Below are 25,109 nucleotides of genomic sequence, written 5' to 3'. Positions count from 1 at the left end.
CTCAATAGATTCATAAATCTATTGAGTAAAGATTTTTAAATAAAATATAAGTAGATAAAATTTATTATAATATTTATATAGAATACAGCAAAGAAAAAATAGAACTTATAAATCAAACCATTGCATTTTAATATATATTATTTACTCTTTACTTAAATTATAAAAACTTTATTAAGAGTAAAGCAAAAGTAAAATTTTAAGAGCAAATACTTCTCTAAAGCCATTAGAGTTTTCAAATTATATCATTTAATGTTTGTTTGATTTAAAAATATGTCAAAGTTTGGCATCACACCAATTTTGGTCCAGTGACCTACTTTATTTTGCAATTTGTTAGACCTTATATGAGAAATAAGGATAACATATATGAAGCTTTCAAAGTCACTGTTAGTGGGGCAAACGGGCGTACAGTACACCGCAAAAGCTTTTACAACCTGTTTGAATTTTCCGCGTCGCGCACTTTTTCATGGCCTTCCTCAAGGTTGAAAACTTCGGGGCCAATTGGTTTATTGTTGGCATAGTAGAAAGAAAAATAACGAAATTTTTTAAGATACTTACGGGTATTATTGCCTAAGTATTTTTACAGTGCCAAATGAAATAATGCAAAAGAACAGAGGAAAAAGAACGCAACGGAAATAAAAAGTTTACTCTTAAGTTTCAGCAAGGTTACTCCTTTTTAGTAAAAGCTCAAGGTTAACAGGTCAAACAATTAATTCCAAAACTATAGCAGATGATTTCTTATTAAATAAAAATAAATAAAAAATAAAAATTTGATAGGATTTCTCACATAGTATATGGTAAAAAAAATTATATAAAAAATAAATTTTAATTTATAATTATTTATTGAAACAAAATAATATAAAAACTTAAATCATTATCAATAAATTTTAAAACTGAATTTTTAACGTCGTTTTAACGAAAGAAATTAAATTCTTAAATAAACTATTATTTTCAATGAAGAGATATTTCGAATAGTATTAAATTACAACAATAAAATATTACTTTACTAATTAATTGAGTTTTTGGCTGACCATAAGGAGTAAATAATGCTTCTACAAAAGAATTGTATTAAAATTCAACAAATAAAAATAAAAATATAATTAATTAATTCAATTATTCGACAGCTGGTTTTTGATTTCATTCTAATATAACGCAGCAAGTAATTTTATTAATTCACAGCAAATGAATAAAATACCAAGTTCGAACACACAAGTCAAGTACGACTTTGGGTCAATTGATTATGGTGCGCTGACTCTAAGCTTCAAATTTGGCAGGACACGAGTTCAACCCTTGGTACTTGCAGTCTTAAAAAATTATTTACAAATAATTAAATACAAAAAATAATTCCAAGACCACTGATGATGGGTATTTAGCAAAACTCAAAACAGTCGTAGGGTTAACTAAAAACTCTATTAATTAGTAATAAAATAAAAAATTTTAAAATAAATTTTAAACGAATTGAATTAAATAAGCAATTATAAATAATATCAACTTAAAAATGCAATATTAAAAATTAACTAGTAAGCTTTCTTAGTTTTGATTTAAAACTTCATGAATTCTTGAAATAGATCACAGAAATAAATCACTAAGCCTGTATCGAATTAATTATTCACGATCTCGAGTAAAGAACACAGTAATTTAATAACAATGTAAAATGCCAACAATAACATACATATATTTGAAAAATATGTTGTTGTCATTATGTGAGATCATGAATAATCTTTAAGTAATTTTTTTCAATAAAAATATTATCAAAACTCAAAACGTTCACCAAAGCACTGTAGAGAAATTGTACAGATAGTAATTATTAATACCAATTCTTAGAAAATGAAAGTATAGTGGGTGGGATACTATACCAAGCCATATGTAAAAAACCGTACAACTCAAGCATTACGGTTATATTATACTATTCAATTTTTTAGATAAATGTATCACAAATATTCTACCATTGATAAAACATCAAGTTCTTTTTTAATTATTTGAATAATTTCATATTGAAAAACATAATTTAAACTCCTATTAAATCTATGCATACGATCTGCGACAGTAAGTTGTTCTACGAATTAAGAGATATCATATAATCCAGGAGCGCAAATCACCATTGAAAAATGTAGTAAAGTCCAAACTCTTCATTTTTTTTAACCCTGCAATTTATGGTTTAAATAATTTGATTTATTTGTGATATTGTGGCCAAGCAGCATTCATTTAAAAATATACTAAAAAATAAAAATTGATGGATAAATAATTAACTACTGAATGAACTAATAAATTTTTCACCTCGAAACCATGACTGAGATAATAATTACAAAATATCTTGTATATTTTTGTGGGTATGTTTCGTAATAATAATAATACTTAATCACAAGAGTTCATACTCCAGATCGTGAAATTTATAATAGCATGTTTGATTAGTGGAGCAGAATTCTGTTGCACCTAAATCCATACACCTACTTACTCATATTTAATATATTTAACTAAATCACTAAAAATCTATAGATATTGTAGTATAATATAACATAGCATATTTTGAGTAAAAGCCTATCGGATGAATAACTGTAAACGAATAAAGCCGACAAACGCTAGGAAAATATATAGTAAATAAAAATTGTTGTATAAAGGAGTTAGAAGATAATAAGTTTAGATAAAAAATTATTTGCATTAATCAAAATATTTTCTTAAATTGTATCATCGATAATAAATTTCATTAAGATTTAAATAAAATACAATAACGAAGGACATATGTATTTTATTTAAATCCGTACAGACTTAGATAACTGCTGTTATATGAAATAATGGTTTAAATCCATTGATAATCTTACAATCTTTATTTACTTTTAACTTTAATGGTTTATTTCATATAACAGCTACGAGATAAAATCTGACAACTGATTCCTTATATTTCGTCATGATATACATGAAAAACCAATTTTGAAAAGAATTTTTGTAAAATTATATTCTATTTATTTTATCTAAAAATTTTAATAGCTAAAAATAAATACATAAATTTAAAACATATTCTATTTATGTATCTATTTATTATATATTATTTATTTCGAAAACTGATGTACAAGCTTACATTGAAACATACAAATAGTATCATATAGGCTGTCTAGGTTTGGTCTCATAAAACGAATTCAGTATATGTAATATAGGTATACTTCATAGAAATTTTTTTGACTATATTACAAATATTTAACAGATTTACTATATCCTTACACGATATGTACGAAGAGTACATATATATAAATAGCTTTTTGTATATAATAGAAAATCATTGATTACTATTACTCTAATATACTATACTCTAATAGTAAGAAATAATTAATGTACTTAAAGTATTGTATATCAAGTGTACACTATATATGATAGAATCATTCTAAAATGTTTTAAGTGATGAAGGTATTAATAAATATAAATTGCAGCCTTTCTTGTAGAAAGTACGACTCACTAAGACCCTGTGATACTAGAGATTTAGAATTCGCTGTTTTGAGGAACTTTAGATAATGATACTACCTTTTTTGAGTATGCCATTTTAATAAGTCCGAAATATTTTTAATGCCAACACTCTAGATATCAGCAAGAGGAGATATTCCAGACTTGATATACCAACCTTGGCGTTCATAAGAAATACTATATTACCCCCAATATTTTACTTTTTTTATTTTAAATATAAATATTTAGAATGTATGACATTCAATTATTTGGCATAAAACTCTGACTCCCTGAAGACTAAATCAGTTACTTGCATTAAACTTAAATACTTAAACTGATTGTTCTTTCAAGAATAAAGAAACCATTTCTGCCATTCCTTTTCGTGACGCACATTTAAGAAAAGAGAAATATTTTTATTTGAAAAAAGCTTTCGAAAAGTACTCTTATTTTTCAAAGAGCTTTGTGAGATGCAATAATCACAAATAAATTTAAAAAAAATTAGCCACTTTATAAAAATATCATAACTAAGGTTGAAGCATATTTTTACAGAAATACTAAAAAAAATTATATATAAAGCTACAACACATGCAAAGCATTACTTTGCTAGATGAGTTTTTAGCAGCCTACAAAAATCCGAGCATGTGCGCCTTAACATATGCAACAGGCAGGCCTGCATATATGTTTAAATAAGTTATATACTCGTACAGAATTCACAGAAGAAATATATTTATAATTCAATTATGGGCCAGTTTGTCAGTATGCCAATTTTATTTACGTTATCATTAAGTGCTTATAACTTAATTTATGAATGACCATGATGTGCAGAATGACTACTTTATGTTTGCAATATTTTTTTATTAGTAAAACCATTAACTCCGTATCTGTGTCGTGTTGGCGAGTCAGGATACAAACACTCACATGAACTAAAGGCGTTTGGGAAAGAGCTTTATGTCGCAAAGAAGCTAAGCAACGTCAATATTGCAATCAGGTGCAATTGAAATGCAATTTAGTCTGAAGGACATCATGTACCGGATATTGCACAGGAATGGCAATGAAAGAAATAGTAGCAATTGTAGAAAATATGCAAATATGCAAATATGTAAAGCAATGTGGTTAAACATAGATTGATGGATTTTAATGCTTGTAATTGGAAAAAAGTTGGTTTAGAGAAGTTCGTGTTATGGTAATATTGCACTATTATTGTTACTATAAAAAACATAAATAATAGCAACTATTTTGTATAAAATAGAAATATATGGATAGATACAACTAATAACAAAACAAGAAAAAGATAAAAAATTGTATAACAGAGAAAAATATATTGTCTCAAACATAAATAAATTTATAATAATTAAAGTATTAAAAAAAAACCAATAAAGGAAAGAAATAACTAAAATTTTAGCATTTTATTTAATAAAAAAGGGAACCAGGTTCACAGAAGTCATAAATGAAATAGTTTTTTATGGTAATCAGCTTTAATGCAAAAAATTGATTTATCTAAATACTGAATTTTTAAATATAAATTATGTGACCTATGACAAAAAATCCATTTCGAATAAACAAAGGGATAATAGTGATGAAATCTTGAAAATCAACTTTCTTTACAATTTTAAATCAAGTGTTTTGTTGAGTCGACCATACAGCTGTTTCGAATATCATCAAATATCCATCATCAGTGGTTTTTGAAAATATATATTGGTTTAATTGTGCGTATACCATTTTTGGAATGCCAAAAATATATTAAATATATAATAAAAAAAACGTATAAACAAGTTTGTATTCGTGACTGTAACAAACATTTCAGACTTCTACAGTTATTTTCAAAAACAACATATATTCCTTTAAGGCTGTCTTTTATTGAAGTAGTGAAGTGAATAGACAGATAACATATTTTAAAATGGAATCTAGGTTTTGTTTTCATATCATATAATCCATACAGACCAAAATTGCTATATATATAACAAAATAATGTTTTGATAATCAATATTTGTGTAATTGCTTTTAAAAGGTGTTTTATAATGCTTTACAATTATTATCGATTTGGTTAGATTATAATTTAAACATATCAATATAAGATGATTTTAATAATTAACCACATTGTTTTAACTTGTTTCAAATATAAATTATAGTCTATTGTCTCGTGTATACAGATGTAATAGCATTTTTTTTTAAGTATATAGTTGCTTTTAAATGCAACTTCATTTCAAATAAATCAAAATTCAAATTTAGCTTAAAATTTACAAAAGACTTGGTCAAGCATGGTTGTGGATAAGGAAACGCTTTTTTTTTTGACAAGAAGGTGGGCCAATTTATACATTAAATGACATTTTGAACTCTTCTTTGTAATATTATGCTACCAATTACTCCATGGAAAATACTACTAGCTTGAATGTTTTATCATGATAAGAACCCCAGGCACTCATTCTAGATAGTAAATACGTGGATAGAGTATTGAAAGATATATGCGCTTGATAGATAAAAACTAAATCCAATCAAAAATCTATAGGAAGCCGTTGAACTGTAAACTGGTGTGGCATTCAAAAACCAAAATAACTATAAGAGGATTAAAACATTCAACTAAAATATTACATCGTCACAATAATGAAAGACAATGCCTATAGAGGACATGAATAAGACGCGTTTATGCTATCAAAAATTAAGTCCAACTAAAAATTTTTTATATTTACAGGCGGAATATGCTTTTTACTTTTTCTTAATAACATACTTAAAAATTTTATTAAAACATTCTATTTTATATACATACTTAATAAATTCTTGTTTTAAAAAAATATGTTTGCATTTAAGTATATGCGTTAAAACGATTGAAATTTATTATTTTTGTTTGATTTAGACCAACAAAATTTTATTGATATGAGACCATTCCTGTTTCAATGAAGCAGATTTATCTAAAGTGAATTTTAGTTACAAATATTTTGAGTAGTGCTATATAGCTATATATATAAATCGGGCAGTTTATGTTCAATACAAAATCCAATTAGATCCCGATTAATTGGGCGCTAAGAGAATGTATATTATTTTACTATATTCACCATACAATAACTCGCAGTTACTATTATAAAATGAAATTGTATGAGATTAACTAAAAATAATGATAATTGATGGAATAAATCAAATTAGCAAAAATGTTGAGGCTAATATACATTTTAAAAATAATCATATTTATATAGAATATTACCCAAATAGCTGTATATTGACATATACATAATATAATAATTTATTAGCAAAATATTAACTATAACATAGGATGCTTCAATTTTCTAAACTTTTAAGGAATCTTGTATAATATTGTGAAATGGTATCGAGTATTTACATTATAAATTTCAGATACTTTTGACGTGGAATGTATGTTTAATAAAGCTCCTAGCAAAGAAGCCATAATTGGATCGGATAATATGCAGGCACATTTCAAATCAGAGCCCCAAACGCGTACTAGTACTATGATTACGATTATATAAATTCAGATTTACAAGAGAAATCGCAATTAGTTTATTAAAGATTCAATTTTTCTCAATTTTAATCATATAATTTTATCTTTAACAATATAATGTCTTTTTTATTATATCTGTGTTAGTGAATATGAAAATATATCCTTGAATGAAAATAGAATATATTGTTGGTTTACTATATTTAACTTTATATGGTAATTTTTAGTTTTTGAAAAATTGAATTATTAATTTTATCGATATTTGAAATGAAACTTAAATCCAACACATTTCAAAATCCAATTTTCTCGATGTTATGCTGTCTGCATTTTCCACCTAAGATGGTTAAAAAAATTTTATTAAAGCTTCTCACTATAAAAGTACAACAAACATCAAAACGTAGATCGAAATGTCAGCTGTCAAAACATTCTTACAACCATTGTAACGTTAATAAATTATTTGAAAACTAAATTAGAAGCAAACTCTTTCAACTGTAAAAGCTATGGCAGGTTACGAGGATAAATTGAATGAAAATTAAATAAAATAGATTGTAAAAAATAACATGGAAAATAAAATAATTTGAAATTTTTTTTTTGATTTGAAACTATTGTTTTGTAGTAGAAAAAGGTATAATATATATTAAACCTTAAACATATTAATTTTTGGTTCAATCTGCTATTTAAAGATACATATACCTATAATATATAAAAACTAAAAGGATATTTAGTATATCTAATGAATTTGTACAATAAATTCTTTAATGCAACTGAATTATTAATAAACTATTTTATAGAAATGCTCGTAAAATTGCACAATATCTTAAGAGCAAATAAATACAATAGAAAACATATCCTTTATGCCAGCTGCGATATTACACAAGTATTTTATGCTTCAGTTAAACTAGCATTAAGTGAAGCAATTGCGAAATTCGGTGAAATATTTTATTATAAATGTGTGGGTTAAAATATTTTGGAACTGCTGTAGTTGTTGGTATTTTATTCGGTATTGTTAAGGAAACGACGGGTTACTCAGTTGCTTGATATTGTAATTTCGCCTTGCGCTGTTGCATTTTGGCCTTGACCCATTTTTCTACAAAAGGCCATACACTTGGTTGGATTTCGGTAGTTGCGTATAAATTTACTCAGTAAGCCCAGTAACAAATTGAATTAAGCCGAAAATTATAAATCGTATTTAAAAAAAACAGGCCTACTAAAGAATTACTAGGCTAACTAATGGAAGTATTAACAAAAGTAAATTTGCTTAACTACTTAACTAGTTGATTTTGGTTGTATATAAAACTGATATATCCAAAAGTTTTAAAATATTTTTATATCTACAGAAAGTTTTATATTTATATACAAATGACGTTTAATTGAGTATTCCTTTATTAAGATATTATGAATACCCAAATTAACCAACAAAAAAATCATTTCTAGCAAAAATGAAGGTATAATATAATAATTTTATTTATATAAAATTTTATTTATATATTTTTTAGCGAGCTAATTAGTCAATATTAAATAATGAACAACTTTTAAAGTTAGTTTCAAAAAATATATTTTATTTTCACCGATATCGCGACTATATATAGCAACTATAGTATCCAAAAAATAACATTTCGAAATGATAGATATATCATATAAACCGACATAATAATTTTATTCTTCGATAATTACATAACATATAATAGATAATTTTTTACAAAAAAGCTATCTACCTTTTGCTCAAAAAGTATCCGGATTTTGTTGTTTGTTAACTACTTCTTAAGTAATAGACCTATTATATTTTACACCCTTTCTTGACATATGGTACAAACTTGAGCGCCATCTGTTAATTAGTTTGTTTACAGCAGGTGTTAATGTGAGACTACCTCAAGTGCATTTAGCGATTTTTACCATGGAAAATTCTTGTTGTACGCGATTTTTTGACCAAATACGGCCAGATCTGTTTTTTTTTGAAAAATATTCGCCAGATCTGGCGCCGTGCGACTTTTTCCTGTTCCCGAAACTCAAATTGCCCCCCCATGGTAAGCGTTTTGAATCGATTGAATCGGTAAAAAGACAATTACATGTAGGAACTAAAAGCCATACCTGCACGGGCCTATGAAAAGTGTATGGAAGATTGGGTTGGATTGGGAAGATTGTATCGCTTCAGAAGGAGCATATTTTGAAGGAGATAAAATAAATTTGGAATAAAATTTAAATTTGTGTGTTTTATTTACAAAATCCGAATACTTTTTGAGCAGAAGGTATAATATAATAATTTTATTTATATAAAATTTTATTTATATATTTTTCAGCGAGCTAATTAGTCAATATTAAATAATGAACAACTTTTAAAGTTAGTTTCAAAAAATATATTTTATTTTCACCGATATCGCGACTATATATAGCAACTATAGTATCCAAAAAATAACATTTCGATAATCCCTCGAACATAATTGTCCGAAAAGAATTAAAATACTGTATTATTTTCAAGTTTCAATATCTTCATTCTACATTTTTTTGTTTTAAAATTAGTTTTTTAAATATATATATATATATATATATATTTTATATATATTATATACAGTGACTCCATCGCATAACCGGACAAGCATTTGTTCGATATAAATGTGCTTTAAACTTTAAAAAAAATCCTAAAAATATAATTTTTTTTTGCTTTAATTAATACTTAACATACTTATCTATCTAAATTATAAAAAAAAAACAAAACATTTCTCATAATAACTATTAATTTAAAGTAAAAAACAGAACCAACACAATTTTTTGGGCTCAACGTATAATCGGACAAAATTAAGCATTCATGCTAAAAATACTGTTATTTTACAAATATGCACTTCAAAACTACAATAATAATTGTCAGAACAATGTTTTTTACATTAAGATAAATATAAATTATAAATTATATAATTGTAACATAAATTAGTATTAAAATAGCACCAAATGGAAAGCAATCTACTGTCGAAATTAGGCAATTAGGCAATAATTAAATTGAATTTCGAAGGTAAAACCGTTAGAGAAATTGTCAATTTAGTTGGAATAAGTCAATCTACTATTCAAGACATTATCAAGAGGTCCCATGATGAGTTTAGGCTGGCCAATAAGATCAGAGCAACTCAAGGCAAAATATAAAATGATCGAAAAGAGCGTTCGAATTTAAAAGAAATAAAGAAAAATCCTTTCAAAACCGCAAAAGATCTTAAATTATCATTAAAATCGCGCACTGGGAAAGGTGTATGCTTAAATAGTATTCGCAATACATTACATAAATTCAATTATCACGGAAGAATTGCCAGAAAGAAACCGTTTATAAGTATTAAAAACAAAAACAAAAGAATAAAATTTGTTAAGGAATATTTACTAAGAAGAGAAAGCTTTTGGAATCAAATTAATTGGTGGTAAATCATCTTAAACACATTTTCATTGATAATTTTCATTTTTTTAAGGTTTTGTTCACTGATAAAAGTAAATTTTATCTGAATAGATCTGATGGTAAGATGTTTGTATGGCGTAAACCAAATGCAGAATTCAATCATCACAATACAAAAACCACTATAAAACATGCAGGAGGCTCTGTTATAGTTTGGGGTTGTATGTCGAGTGCGGGAGTGGGTAATTTGCATTTTATAGATAGTAAAATGGGCAAATCTGAATACCTAAACATTCCGAAACAGAATATATAGCAAAGTGCAGAGAAATTGAGTATCGCAGAAAATTTTAATTTTTATCAGGACAACGATCTCAAGCATACGTCAGGCGTAGCAAAACTTTGGTTGATCTATAACTGCCCCAAACTCATAGACGCACCTGCATAGAGCCCAGAACTTAATGTAATTGAGCATCTTTGGGAATAATTAGCTAGGAGAGTGTACCAAAAAAAATTTAACACAATAGTACAGCTAAAGGAGGCTTTACTCGAACCATGGTACTCTATTGAGCCAGAAGTGTGCCAAAAATTGGTAAAATCAGTTTCAAATCGTATTCAGGCCGTTCTGGATAACAAAGGATATGCAACAAAATATTAAATGCCACATTTCTGCATTTTTAACATGGATGTTTAATTTTGTCCGATTATACGTTGAGCAAAAAAAAATTGTGTTGGTTCTGTTTTTTACTTTAAATTAATAGTTATTATGAGAAATGTTTTGTTTTTTTTTATAATTTAGATAGATAAGTATGTTAAGTATTAATTAAAGCAAAAAAAAATCATATTTTTAGGATTTCTTTTAAAGTTTAAAGCACATTTATATCGAACAAATGTTTGTCCGATTATGCGATGGAGTCACTGTATATAATATATATTTTTTATATATTTATATTTCAAAATTATATATATTTAAATTCTAATATTTATTTTATATATATATAGTTTAAATATAAATAATATAATATTTAATACGTATGATTTCGTATTATTTATATAATTTAATATTTTCATATTATTGTTTAGATGTTTGCGTTATTTTACTTTTATAATTTTGGATTCTTAATACTTTAATTTTTACTTTTATAATTTCATTTTTCAAACTGTAGAATTTTAAGTGAATATCTATATTCTCACAGATTATCAGACGTCACGACAGTCAGATAAACTGATAGTCACGAATGTATACGATTTATTAATGCACTAGACAGTAGTTCCAAGGTAACTCTAGTTTAAGTTGCTGGACATTCTAATTTAGCAGGGATCTTATTCTAATTTAGCAGAAACTAGCTATCTGGACTTAACTCAACCTTTTACCCACTACACATTAGTGAAATCAACTTTCTTATCTAATTGACGACAATTTATTGCTCCTTCCATTTCACCTTACCTAAAACGTCATTATAGTACATGTAGTTAAAAATTTTGTTAATCAATTTTGAACTATATGTGATTGAACATTAATAATTTTTAAAATTTTTAATGGAAGGAATATTTTTATGAAGAAGTAGGAACTGAATTTTCTTTACGTGTAAGTAATTATCTTTATTTTTCATCTTAAGACAAAATAAAGTTCGAAAAGTTTATAAAATATATGAATAACTGAAAGATTTAGTTCTTAAATTCTTCAAGTAACTTTCAACTTAAAAAAAAAATACATATATACACATTAAAAATAATTTCAACTGAGAAAAGATACAGCTCGTGGCATATGAACTGTCAAAAAGTCAAATAAATTTCGGCGCACAAAGCCCAACGTCATTTGCACACATTTTTGTAAGTAATAAAAAAAATAAACAAAAATAAATTTCCTTTAGGTATGAATAGAAATCTAAATTACCAACTTTTCCTTTTTCCGGTTTAAGGAAAAATTTTTGAATAAATTTTAGTTTTAGTATTTCCTTTTCCTTTTGAATCAAAAATTTAATTTAAAGTTTTACTAATTTTTATTTAAAAGTTTTGCTAAGTGCAGCACTTTAATTCCCAAGCGAATGCGCAATTTTCATATGACATTTTGCATCACTCATACGTCACGAGTTCTGAGATGAAATTTTGCACCGTAGAAGAAAACAAAAAGACCAGAAAGAATGGTTGCATGCCATTTGCATAGCTAACACATTTGCACATTATGTGTGTGACATTTTCAATGCTGCGCGTTTTTCACACGAAATCACGTAACCTCATTTAAATTTTACTCGCAGTTTTGTTGAGAACTTTTAAGGCTACTTTTTCCTGATTTTTCTGGTACTAACAAACCGTTTTGGAACGTTTTGGAACAACGATATCTAGCTTCAAGTGAAGTGAAAGTTTTCTGGATTTTAAATAATGTTATCTTTACTATGGCATTCTCATATATAAAATGTAGTAGTCCTGAAACCAGCTGTCATAACATTGCGGAATCCGATAAAGTAAAAACTTTTAAATACATATTATTAATAAACTAAATAAAATTTAAATTTAATTATAGCAATCAAATCAATTGTAACCCAGTAGAACTCATAACAACTAACATATGTAGAATGTGTAAAATATAAAACTTGAATTAAAATCCTTTAATAAAACAAAAAACGAAAGTGCTGATAGAATATTTTACTACTTTTAAAAAATACCTGCAGTAAAGGCAAACATTTCTTAATGCACAGTGAATTCTTAAAGGATTATTTAAATTTCGTTAGCACTTAACGCCACTCACTTTACCACCCACGTCCGCAACAATAAAAACCAACATTTATAAACATATATACAAATATACTATACTTATATACAAATATATATAAACATATATACATTTATTCGTATAATGAAATTTCATTAAAGCAGCAGTCAAACTGGCATCAACCATTGAAGCACTTAAAGCGTTCCCTAGCGTTAGTTGTTAATTTAAATCCATACCATAAAACGCTAGGCAGCAACCCCAGGCCCCAAGCCCCAATCGTAATAACTTTCAGCATCAGTGGCAAAATGTAATTTATACCACAGTAAACTAAAAATAGCACTTCACTCACAGACGGTTTCATTTGGCACATTAACAGTAGGAAGAGCTGGCTTGGATAGGGTAGGACAGGACTGCGTAGAGCAATGCAATGCAAGCAGCCCAGTAGAGTATTTGAATAGACTTGTGCCATTTAACTCTTGATAGTACCTATTCCGGAGTAATTAACCACTTCGAGGTTTTAACATTTACAATTGTTTTTAGTTTGCAGTTGGCAGTTAGCAGTTTGCATTTCATAATAAATTCGGCAAAACGTAAATAAAATTATTAATGAAAATTTAATTTATTTAATATTTACAAAAACAAAACAAACAAAATTATTAAGTGAACATTCAATGGAGCACGTAATAAAGTTAATGAGAACTTTTCCATAATTTTCAACATTATATGAAAATTTAATATGTTTCGTTTAAAAAGTATTTAAATTTAATTTTTCATTATTAAATTAAAATATGGAAAACTTTTTTGTAATTTTATTGAGAATAATCGAATTACTTTCGCTAATTTTATTAAATAATGAATTTAAATTTACGAACTTTTCGAACTCATTTTTTGTATATCATTTAAATAAAATATTTTCTTTATATTTTATATTAAATTATTTTCAAAATACTCGTATGTACGTGTATTCTTGAATCTATTATATTCATTCAGACCAATATAATGGATTTTAAGCATATATATTTATTTATAAATATTTGTAATAACTTTATACAAACTTTAAACAAAAATATTCGATAAATCATAGAAAATACATAAAATCAAACGTAGTAATTAATGCTAAAAATACATAAATGAGGGACATTAATGATACATTTTTAACAGTAATAAAAATATTTTATTTTATAAATAAAAAATTTAGAATAAAAATACAAACAAAATACACAAAAAGAAAATAATAAGAGAAGAAAGAAAAAACGGAACAATAATTATTAAAATAAGGTATTTAAAATATATTAAAATAAATAAATAATATTGAATTAAATAAGTATTTAATCGCAAACGATCTCATTTAAAATTTTTATTTTAATTTTCCATAATATAATAATTAAATAACTTTATTAATATTCTTAATAATAATTCAATTCTATTAAAAAAAAAATTAAGAAAAAAGTTAGTATAAAAAGGAGAAAAAATTATACATTCAAGAACTAAATAAATAATTTAGAAGTAAGATTTTGTAAAAAACAATAAGTAATAAGAAAAATTATAGACTAAAAAACAACAAAGTAGTAGAAAAGATTAAAAAAATTTTAATTAAAGGAAGAAAAGAAAGAGAAAAAAATAAAGTAAAGAAGACAACATGCAGTAAGAAAGAAATAGAACAATAAAAAAAAATAACGAAAAATAAAACAAAAGAAGAAGCAAAGGCAGAAAGAAAAGAAAAGGCAGAAAGAAAAGAAAAGACTAGAAAAGAAAAGATAAGAGTAGAAAAGAAAAGATAAGAATAGAAAAGAAAAAATAAGAGTAGAAAAGAAAAGATAAAAATAGAAAAGAAAAAATAAGAATAGGAAATAAGAGAATGAAATAGAAAGGAAAAAATAAGAATAGAAAAGAAAATAAATAAAAAGGGAAGGAGAGAAAGGAAAAGGAAAACAAATAAAAGAACGAAAACGGTAAGAAAAGAACAGAAGATTTGAGAAAAAAGACAAGAGAGAGGAGGAATATGGGGAGAATGACAGAGGAGAGCAGAAAAAGAAAAGAGAAAAAAACATATTGACGAAAATGAAAGAAAAAAACACCATAAATGAAACAGACTAAAGAAAAAGGTAAACAAATAATTAAGACAAAAACAATTCGAAAAAAAAAAACGAAAAAAATTAAAATAAAATAAATAAAATTGCTGATTTAAATGATAATTTTAACTATAGAAAATTGATGTGGTATTAATAAACGAAAATTTGCTCTTTAGTACACCTATACTAAATTTAAAATAACTTCACAAACTTAATAATTATGTTATTTTAGTATACTCAATAGCGTTACCAACAAAACAATTTAGTGCAAAGTAGTAACTTAGTTTAGCATTTACTAGGAAGCATTTTATGCGCGTGTTTCACAAATCACTACAGTTTCTACAGAAATTTCATCCCAGTTGCTAAAACTAGCATCATTGAAACATGCGACAGACTACAAGTTTACTGACATCCAATAAATGTTATCTAACTGTAATCAGAAAGTTTTCTTAGAAAATCCGTGGGGGTCGTTTTGGTAAAAGACTAATAATAAACAAATACAAAACCCTTGAAATAATCTATAGCAATAGAGGAAGTAAGTTTAATTTCATAAGCACAAAAAAAAAACACCATAGCTGTAGTCTGATAATATTAAAAGAAAATTATAATAAAAAAACAATTAAATGAAAACTAGTGCTTTGTTAATGATGATGTAAATAGGTGAAAAAAAATTTAAAATTAAAAAACCTTAGTTTCAAGTTCAAGAAAAAAATATATGAAACAAGTATATATTAAATCATAAATAAAAAAAAAGAAAATTTGAAAATTAAACTTTGTTTTTAAAGAAATTTTTTAAATTATATTAAATTCTTGGTTTTAAAAGCAAATAATTTTTTATATATAATTATTAAATATTTACAGAAACATTCACCTAAATTAATTTTATTTGCTCTTTTTGCAACTTTCAGCGATGTATCAATTTTACGTTTCCATGTGGCAGATGAATTAAACTCTACCGTGAAAAATCGTTCAATCATAAAACAAAGTTAAAAATGCACAGCTCAAATACTTCGAGTGGAAAAAAGTTTCATAGGTCAAAGTTAATTGCATTTATGTTCAGTTGTTGGCAGTGATTTTGCAGAGGTGCTTCAAAATTGGACACAAGAATGGATATATTCAAGATTGTAGTTAACTATAAATCCATTATTTCCATTTTTATATTGTTCAATTTTACAAAGAAATCAATAAAAATAAATATTTATATTTCGAATTAAGTAAAATTTGAATTTAGATTAATTAAATTAAAAAAATGAATAATTTTATTATACAATTATAATTATATCTAGTAAAATTGCATTTAATTATATATTATATAGTAATAGTTAAGCCATTTGCTTTTATCAGTGAATTAATCTCACCAATTCACACAAATGGAAAAGAAATTAAATGAAAAAGTAATTTTTATAAAACATTCAAAATATTTTATGAAAATTCGTATATTCGAACTGCTTGAAAAATTCATATTGCTCGAAGAAGAACACCATCAGTTTCACCCAGTTCTAAGCTTATGTACTCTTTGCTCTACACTTTCTCTCATAATGTAGTCTATTAACAAGTAGAACATATAGACTATTTTTTTTATTTTTTTTTTGTTGAATTATTGTTTTTTTTATTAAGAGGTTTTTTCGAACAGTAGTGAACTACAACAACAAAAATTTTATTTTTTATATTATTTTAATTAATTGAATTTTTGGCTGACCATATACAGCACTTTCGAGTATTGCTAAATACTTTTTTTTAAATTTTTTTTTATTTAAATTTATTTTTGTTTTATTTTATTTTAATTAATTTTTTTTTTATTTAATTTTTTTTATTTTATGTTATTTTATTAATTATTTTATTTTATTTAATTTTTTATTTTATTTTATTTATTTTTTTTATTTCTTTTTTATTAAATATTTAAATATTAAAAATCGCAATCAATAAAGTTGTAGTTGTAACAATTATGTAGTTTTTAAATAAATTTTCAAATTCAATATTATAAATTTATTTTATATAAAATAATTATCAAATCTAACTACATTAACAGTAACAAAATTTATTATAGCACTTAAATAAGTTGAACTCCTGAAATGACCGACCAATACATTATAAATATTCAAATAGTTTTTCGCCATTAGTTTGGAAGCAAAATCAAACGTTGGTTGCATATCAAAATAAATAAAAGATAATTGCTTAATAGAAAAGCAAACACAAATAAAAATACAAAATAAAATTAAAAGAAAAACAATTAGTAATTGCGTTCCATCGACAAACAAATACGCACACTTACACATTCACATAAAAACAAAATACAAAATACAAACATACAATTGTTGAGTCATGAAAGGGTTTGCTGTGTTTTTATTTTGTAAAACACTTGCTGTTGTGTGTGTGTGTATGTGTAGTCACTCCTAACAACAACAAACAGCTTACTCAGTAGGACATATTTTGCCCTTAATCTCTTGGGTGTCATTGAAAATCAAAATAAATACACTGTTGAAGTATTTCCTGTATTTTTCTTTTTGTGTTGGCTTCATGTTGGCCCACATAAATATATGCGTATAAATAATGTAAATGTATATAGGAGAGAAGGTATGTTTACACATGTATCTGGGAATTAATGTATGCGTTAAGTGTTGCAACAAACGAGCCATAAAAGTAAATCACCTAACGCGCAAATTCTCATATAAACACTTACAGAAACGAGTGTTAAGTAAGCGCTTTATAAGATTCTCCCAAGCACCAGGATTCACACAAGTTCACACAAATTCGCACAATTTCAAACTAAAAGTAAAAAGTTCCCAAAATTATTTAATCTTTAAGTAAAGTTTTCGGCACAGCCACGGGCAAATTATTAATCACAGGTCAACAAAGTTCCCAGAATAGAAAGTCAGTTATTCTATCTATGTATGTATGCGAAAGTCAAATTCTTATCAGACATACATACATATTAGTATATATAAACATATATATATGTGTGTGTATGTTTTATAAATTGTACATATGTGTAATATTAAATAAATTTATATCAATTTTGTTTGTCTCTTGTGTGGAGAAGTGTATTACTGTGGCAACGTACAGAAAAATTCAATGGAATTTGGAGAAATCTAATAGTTTTGGATTGTATTTCTTATAGATACTATCCTCCAATAAACAGGAAAAAAAAGTTTGTATTAGATGTTTTCATACATTTTATACAGTACAGTTATGTTATATACAACAACGTAGCTTTTAAAAAAATAAAGTGCAAAAAGTTTATGTATTGACAATAAAAATACAAAAAAAGAAGTTAGTTTAACGTAGTCAACTTCAACAGGTGATGGAAACTATTGATTATTAATATAGTACTATATATTATAGAAAAAATTTGTTTAAATTTATAGAAATTATAGCATAAATATTGAAACATAAATTAATATAAAGAATATAAATCAAAGATAAAACTTTATAGTTTTCAAGCTAACATATTATTAAAAATTGCTAGACTTATATTTAAAAAAAAAAAAAAGAATTGACAGAAAGCAACTTGATACTTTCAAACTTAAAGTTTTTTTATATTTCATATTTAGAGAGGTCAATTCTAAAACCATGACTTCACAAAAAAGAAACTTTCAACTTTTGTACTTCTGAGAAAGTACAGACTATGGAATCATAAAATTAAGTACCTTAGGTATTCGTCACCCTGATGAAAAAAACTACATCTAATTCACCCCTCGCATTTATAATCTACCCCTTCCACCTACTTCATCTACTCCCTTTTTTTTCTCTTTACCATGCTCCAGTTTTCTAGCTTAGATACATTCTGAGTTCTAGGCACTGAACCTCTTAATCTTAACTTTCTTTCCCTATTACTGGAAAGAGAGGACCTTAGATATAAAACAGGGACACAAGAAGAGTAACAAAATAGATCCAAATATAATTGATACCACTAACTTTATTAAAAAACAAAAACAATATGTATTTAAAACAAAACAATATTATCCGTAAACACAGGTTTTATTTGAAGTGTTACCACTTCTTTAATAATAATTTATATTTTATATTCTTTCGGGTATATAACCCATAGGTTTGAACATGAGCTGCTTTAACCAAGAGCGTAAGACAGAATTGAATAATAGCGCCATATAGGAAGAATGCAAATATTTTGGGAACGTACTTTTTGAAATTGGAGTGGAATAAAAACGATAAAACAACTTGTAGAAGCAGCTTAAAATGAAAAGAACTATTTCAATACTGCAATATTGTTTAAAATTTTGTATAACAATAATAAAAAAGCAGAAAACAACGGGTAAAAAATAAGAGAACCTAATTTGTACGTGTTTTTTTTTCCTCTGTAAATAATTTTATAAGTGATCATTAACATTCTGAAGGAATAAGATATATCTCATGATTAGCTGGACATTTACCTATAGAGAACGTGATATAGTGACGTTAACTTTACTGTTATATTCTTTAAGCCACTTATCAATTTTAAATGCTTCAATGGTTTCTGACTCAAATTATACACTACTACACTATCAGTATGTAAATGGAAATGAAACTTCGAGAAAGGAAAACCTAATTAATTTCTGGGTCCATTATATGATTTAGACTGAGGATTTCTTGTATCTTCATAAATATTGAATATGGTTGACTATTTTTAACTATTTCTTTCTTTCTTTTTTTTCAATAAGAAATTAGTGACTCGTGGAGAACCATTAACATATCTTTCTCAGTATTACATTCCTAGATTAGGTTCCATACATAAGAAAGAATATATAAATCATATATAATTAGCGAAACTCATTTTACTAACCAATCATATGTTAAACTAAAGAAGTACGAAGTATATAGCGCAGTTCATCCTAGTAATTGCGCTTGAGGAGAAAGTGCTATTTTAATTAAAAAATTATTAAAACACTATGAGTCTATAAAAATATCCAAAGATAAATTTCAGGCAATAACTGTTATACTTGACTTACAAAGCAAATTACTACTAACATCGGTATACAGTTCTCCAAGACATTCAATTAAATCCGAACAATAAACAGATCTTATAGAAACACATAAGCATCGTTTCATTATGGGTAGTGACTTCAACTCTAAACATACGCATTGGGGCTCTCGCCTAATTACAACAAAAGGTAGAGAACTCCTCAAAGCTATGCAACAAACTGGCTGTGAATGCATGTCATCCGGGAACCCAACCTACTGGCCAACTGACTCAACAAAGGTGCTCAATCTACTCGATTTCTTTATAACCAAGCAAATTTCGTTCTACAATTTAAAAATAATAGATGGAGCAGAACTAAGTTCTGACCATTCCCCACTCTATATAACCCTCTTCGAATCTGCCTTAATAAATAAAATATGTCTAAAACTTGAAAATAAATACACAGATTGGAATAACTTCAGAGGAATCCTTAATGAAAACACAAATACGTTAACAATCCAGTAATCTGCCCTTCTAGGACAGCAAATTCATCCTGTATTCCACCAACCACTGAGCTTGAGGTAATGATGATTATTAAAAATGAACTTAAGCTAAAAAAACCCAGGTTATGAATTAATAAGTGCTGAAGTGTTAAAAGAAATTCCTGTAAAATGCATAGTCAAAATTACGAATATATTTAATGATATAATACAGATGCGAACCCTTCCACAACTGTGGAAAGTATCTAAAATTATCATGGTCCCTATGCCAGGAAAGAATATTAATGACGTTAGTGGTTACAGACCAATAGCACTTCTGCCTGTACTTTCAAAAATATTTGAAAAAATCTTATTTAAAAGAATCCATCCTCTAATTGAAAGTCAAAACATAATACCTTTACATCAGTTCGGTTTTAGGCGCAATGACTCCACTATAGATCAAGTCTATAGGATTACCAATGTAATAGAAAAAGCTCTTGAGGAAAAAAAAATCTGCTTAGCCCTCACGCAAATACTGCAAAATACTTGGGTATGACTTAAGACGCTAAAATAAGATGGAGCGAGCACATAAAAAAAGAAGCAAATTAGATTTTAAATTCAAATCGTGGAAATGGTTTATCGGCAAAAAATCAAAACTATCTCTTTTCAATAAACTTGTATTAAACAAACTAAAGCTGCAGCCAATCCGGACTACAGCCAGCAGAACACAAATTTCCATCATTTAAAGATTTCAAAATTTTTTGCTACGGTGTGTAACAAACGGGCCACGGTACATGAGATATTCTGACTAACATCGTGACCTCGGAGTGTCAGGAAGAAATTCATACCAAAGCCAAATTACACCAAGATAGACTTAGTTACCACATAAATGCTGCGTATTTTCTAGCAAGAACTGAGCCAATACGCCGTCTAAAGCATTTCTTTTGTTACCTTAAAAACAAAAAAAAATAATTTGTTAATTTATTTAAATAACATACGTCATTACTTGTATCAATGCTAGTAGATGAAAATTAACAACGCTCACAGCTGAAATGTGAACTTAATAATTAAATTACATAAACAGAGTGAAGCCTAAAAATGTTGAGCACGCTTCTCTCAACAAAACTTTTATTGAGTAAGTCTATTTCACGTTAGTTTTTTTTTTCTTTCTGTTGTATTTCTACTATTTCAACGTATAGTTAACCATTCAGACAGTCAGTTGTTGCTATCGTACGTATTTGTGTTGTTGTTTTGATTTCATGTTTATTTGCAACAACAACAACAATTATAACGGCTCCAATGGTTCTAACGTTGACATTGACTCTGACACACAATAGCAAAGCAAAGCAAAGGCACACGCAACACACACAGAAGGCCATATGAGCGCACAAAAACAAATGCACAAAAAACACGAGGGATAACGATTAAGTTAAGCTTTAACGTCGACTACGTACGTATACTCTCTTATACCATACTCTTTGCATTTATTTTGTTCTTGTAGTTACGAGCAATACATACATAATATATAACGCAAACATGCAAAAAAAGCTTTCTCGCAGGCAGTAAAATTTGCTGTTTGCTTGGCTCCGAACATTTGCAAACGAATTGTCCAACGGTGCGGAGGACAAGCGAAAAAGTTTTTAGTTAATTTTTGATTTTTAGCATTTTGTAGCGTTAACAATTTTTAATTAATTAAAATGTAGCTAATTAATTAAAAAATATTGCGTAAAATATGCAAAAGAGATAAAAATATTTTGTGAGAGAAGAAAAAAAATTTTTAAGTGCAAATATGGTGTTAAATTAAAAATTCAATAAAGTTTGTGTATTTTTTGTGCTTACAAAAAAATTTGAAAGTTTTAAATATGTTTTCCATTCTTTAATAACAAATTTACTATAAAATTCCTTTGTATTCGCTACAATAGCGCTATTATTATGCTAAAGTCTTGTATAAAAAAAAATTAAATAATTACATTAAATAATTCGTTAAATGTAAAATATATATAAATAATTTTAATTTAAATTTATAAAAAAAACAAGCTGCCATACAAAAAGTATGATCTGCAAACTATTATTGAAATGTCATTAACGCAAAAAAATATCATACAAAATCTAAGATAACTCATACCACAGGTTAACATATGCCGAAATGTTGAAGACGAATTAAGGGCAAAGTAACTTTTACTTTTGCTTTCGCCTTCCCTTATGCTTACTCAAATTATGCCCAACGATTAAACGCGCTCGCAGAATTGTTTAAAGTTCCTAGCAAATGTTTCAAATGAATGTTGCGAGCAACATGCTGCTAATATTAACTGTTGCATATTGTTGCAATTTAAATATAAAATACATGAAAATTAAATATTAAAACACATTACGTACATATGTGTGATCATAAATAAGTAAACTTATTAAAATAGTGAAACAAACCCAACGATTTATAAAATATTATTTATATTTTTATTTTAAATATTTTTATTTGCTTCAAATTTTAAACAATTTAACTACTATGTGTTGCATACAACAACAACAACTGTCAACAGCACAATATTAACAATGAAGCAACATAAACACTAACAACAAAAAATTATAGCTTCGTTTATCTAGAAGAGAAAAACCAGAGCGCAGTCACAATAATAAGCAGTGTGCAGAGACAACGGCTAAAGCAACAACAATTCAAATAAATTATTAGAAATATATGGTATTTAGCTGTGATATAACGTATAGAAACATATAGAAACGGTAGGATATTTTATATATTATATTATAATATAAATATTTATATATAAGCAATAAATATAATAAATTAATAAAAATGTATACAATTTTTTTTATTATAAATAATGAAGTAGTGTTGCATCAACTCAATTCTTTTATGAAGAACTCTCGACATATGTATCTTAAGACACTTGTTTAGGTATATTATAGAAAAATTATAGATTTTATTTATACATTCAACTTTACTACTTTCGTACGATTATTATTACTTTATCTTCCTACCCATGGAGTAAGTTAACTGGCTGACACTATTTGTCATGCAAAGGATCTTTGGATCCGTAATGATTGTTATTCCGTTAACAAAGCTACGACGAAATAGTATTAAAGCAATAATTTCGAACGTTTAAGCATTGACTAAATATAACCAAACCAAATACTGTTGTATAAAAATTACGATTTAAAAAAAACATTTAGACTTTGAAATTATTAAATAGGAATAAAATTGATAATGTATGATTGTGTCACTTCTCATTTGTTTGTTTATTGTTTATTTTTTTAATTTACTGATTTATTTAATACTTCAGTTAAAACTTATTTAAAAATTGTTTAAAAAAGATTTTTTAATGTTTTAAAAATTTAATAATATCATTTAAATGTAATTTCTATTTTAATTCCTTTCCATTTTTATCACTCAAGCAGTTATTATTTGCATATTAATAGAGACAGCAAACAAGCAATTTCGTTAGATGTGCAATTTTAAATTGTTCGCCAAATTCAAAACTATAATAAGAAAAAAAATTAGAAGAACAACAGTTTCCCAACTCAAATAAGAGTAAAAATAGTTTCTAAACTGACTCACATCAGAAGCTAAGAAAAGCAATAGAAACAACAATACAACAAGAAAACAACAACAACAACAACAACAACAAAAGCAAGTAAAATATAACTAGAAAAGCAAGTAAAAAAAAACAAAATTATTTCATTATCAAACGAAATTTTAAGCTATACACTTGCGGCAGTTAAATTTACTATTTGAAAATGGGGGTAGTAGCTGTCTGTAATACGTACGTATATACTATTTTTGTGTGTGTGATTTTTTTCCATGCAACACTATAATGTGTGGGGGACTAACTACCTCACTTAGATGTGGTGTAGAAAATTCAAGGTCATATAGACTATTTTACTATGTATGTATACATATGCTTGCACAGTTAGTAGCAAATATATAAAAAAAAATAAGCTGCAAGCAAGCATTCGCAAAAAGTCGCGTGTTCACTTTAAGCAACAACAGAAACAAAAACAACAACAAAATACAGTAACAAACGCGCAATGAATTACTGGTATACAGGGAAATGTGTGCGATGTGTAGTAGTGCATAGCTAGGCACATAAAATGTTGAGTGGGGAAAGGCGGTGCGGATACACAATAAAAGCGCGCTTTTCAACAATAAAAATTTCGTATAAATTTTAAAAAACGGCAATTGTTGATTTATGTTTTCTTGTAAGAAATCGATGCAACAAGGGCACGATTAGAAAGAGGAAACATTAAATGAAAAGACAAAAAGCTGTTACTTGTACGTTTTTCTTTTTTTTTCGTTCATAATACCTTTTTTAAAAGATAAACGAAATTAGTTTTTCTAAATATGTACACAAAATATTGCACTTGTTTATTATATTTAAACTAAGCTACAATAATAGATTGAATTTGCACGCTAGGGTTAAAATACCAAGTATTTTATAATACTAATACTAAGTTTGCATATATTAATTTGATTTTTTTTAAAACATCTATGAGTTAAATGTTATTTAAACTGTTAGTTTAGGAGTTCGAATACTAATTTAAGTTATAATAAATATATATTTTAAACAAAATTAATGGAATAAATTATAAAATCATCCTACTTTAAGCGTTTTTATCAATAAGTAATTTTTAACATATATGTTATTATAGAACTTGTATAATTCCATTTGTGTTGATACCAACCCGATAATATAAATA

At 26.4% G+C, this 25,109-nt stretch overlaps 1 protein-coding gene across 2 annotated transcripts in view; it reads right to left on the bottom strand.

The window, feature by feature from the left end:
- The window catches only part of LOC119677362 (nuclear protein localization protein 4 homolog), an 88,687-nt gene that overhangs the window by 937 nt on the left and 62,641 nt on the right, over nt 1-25,109 (bottom strand). The window lies entirely within an intron of this gene.

Source organism: Teleopsis dalmanni, chromosome 2, assembly GCF_002237135.1.
Source record: "Teleopsis dalmanni isolate 2A chromosome 2, ASM223713v2, whole genome shotgun sequence".
Taxonomy (NCBI): domain Eukaryota; kingdom Metazoa; phylum Arthropoda; class Insecta; order Diptera; family Diopsidae; genus Teleopsis; species Teleopsis dalmanni.
Note: the sequence above shows the minus strand (reverse complement) of the source record. Positions and strands in the feature narration are given on the sequence as shown.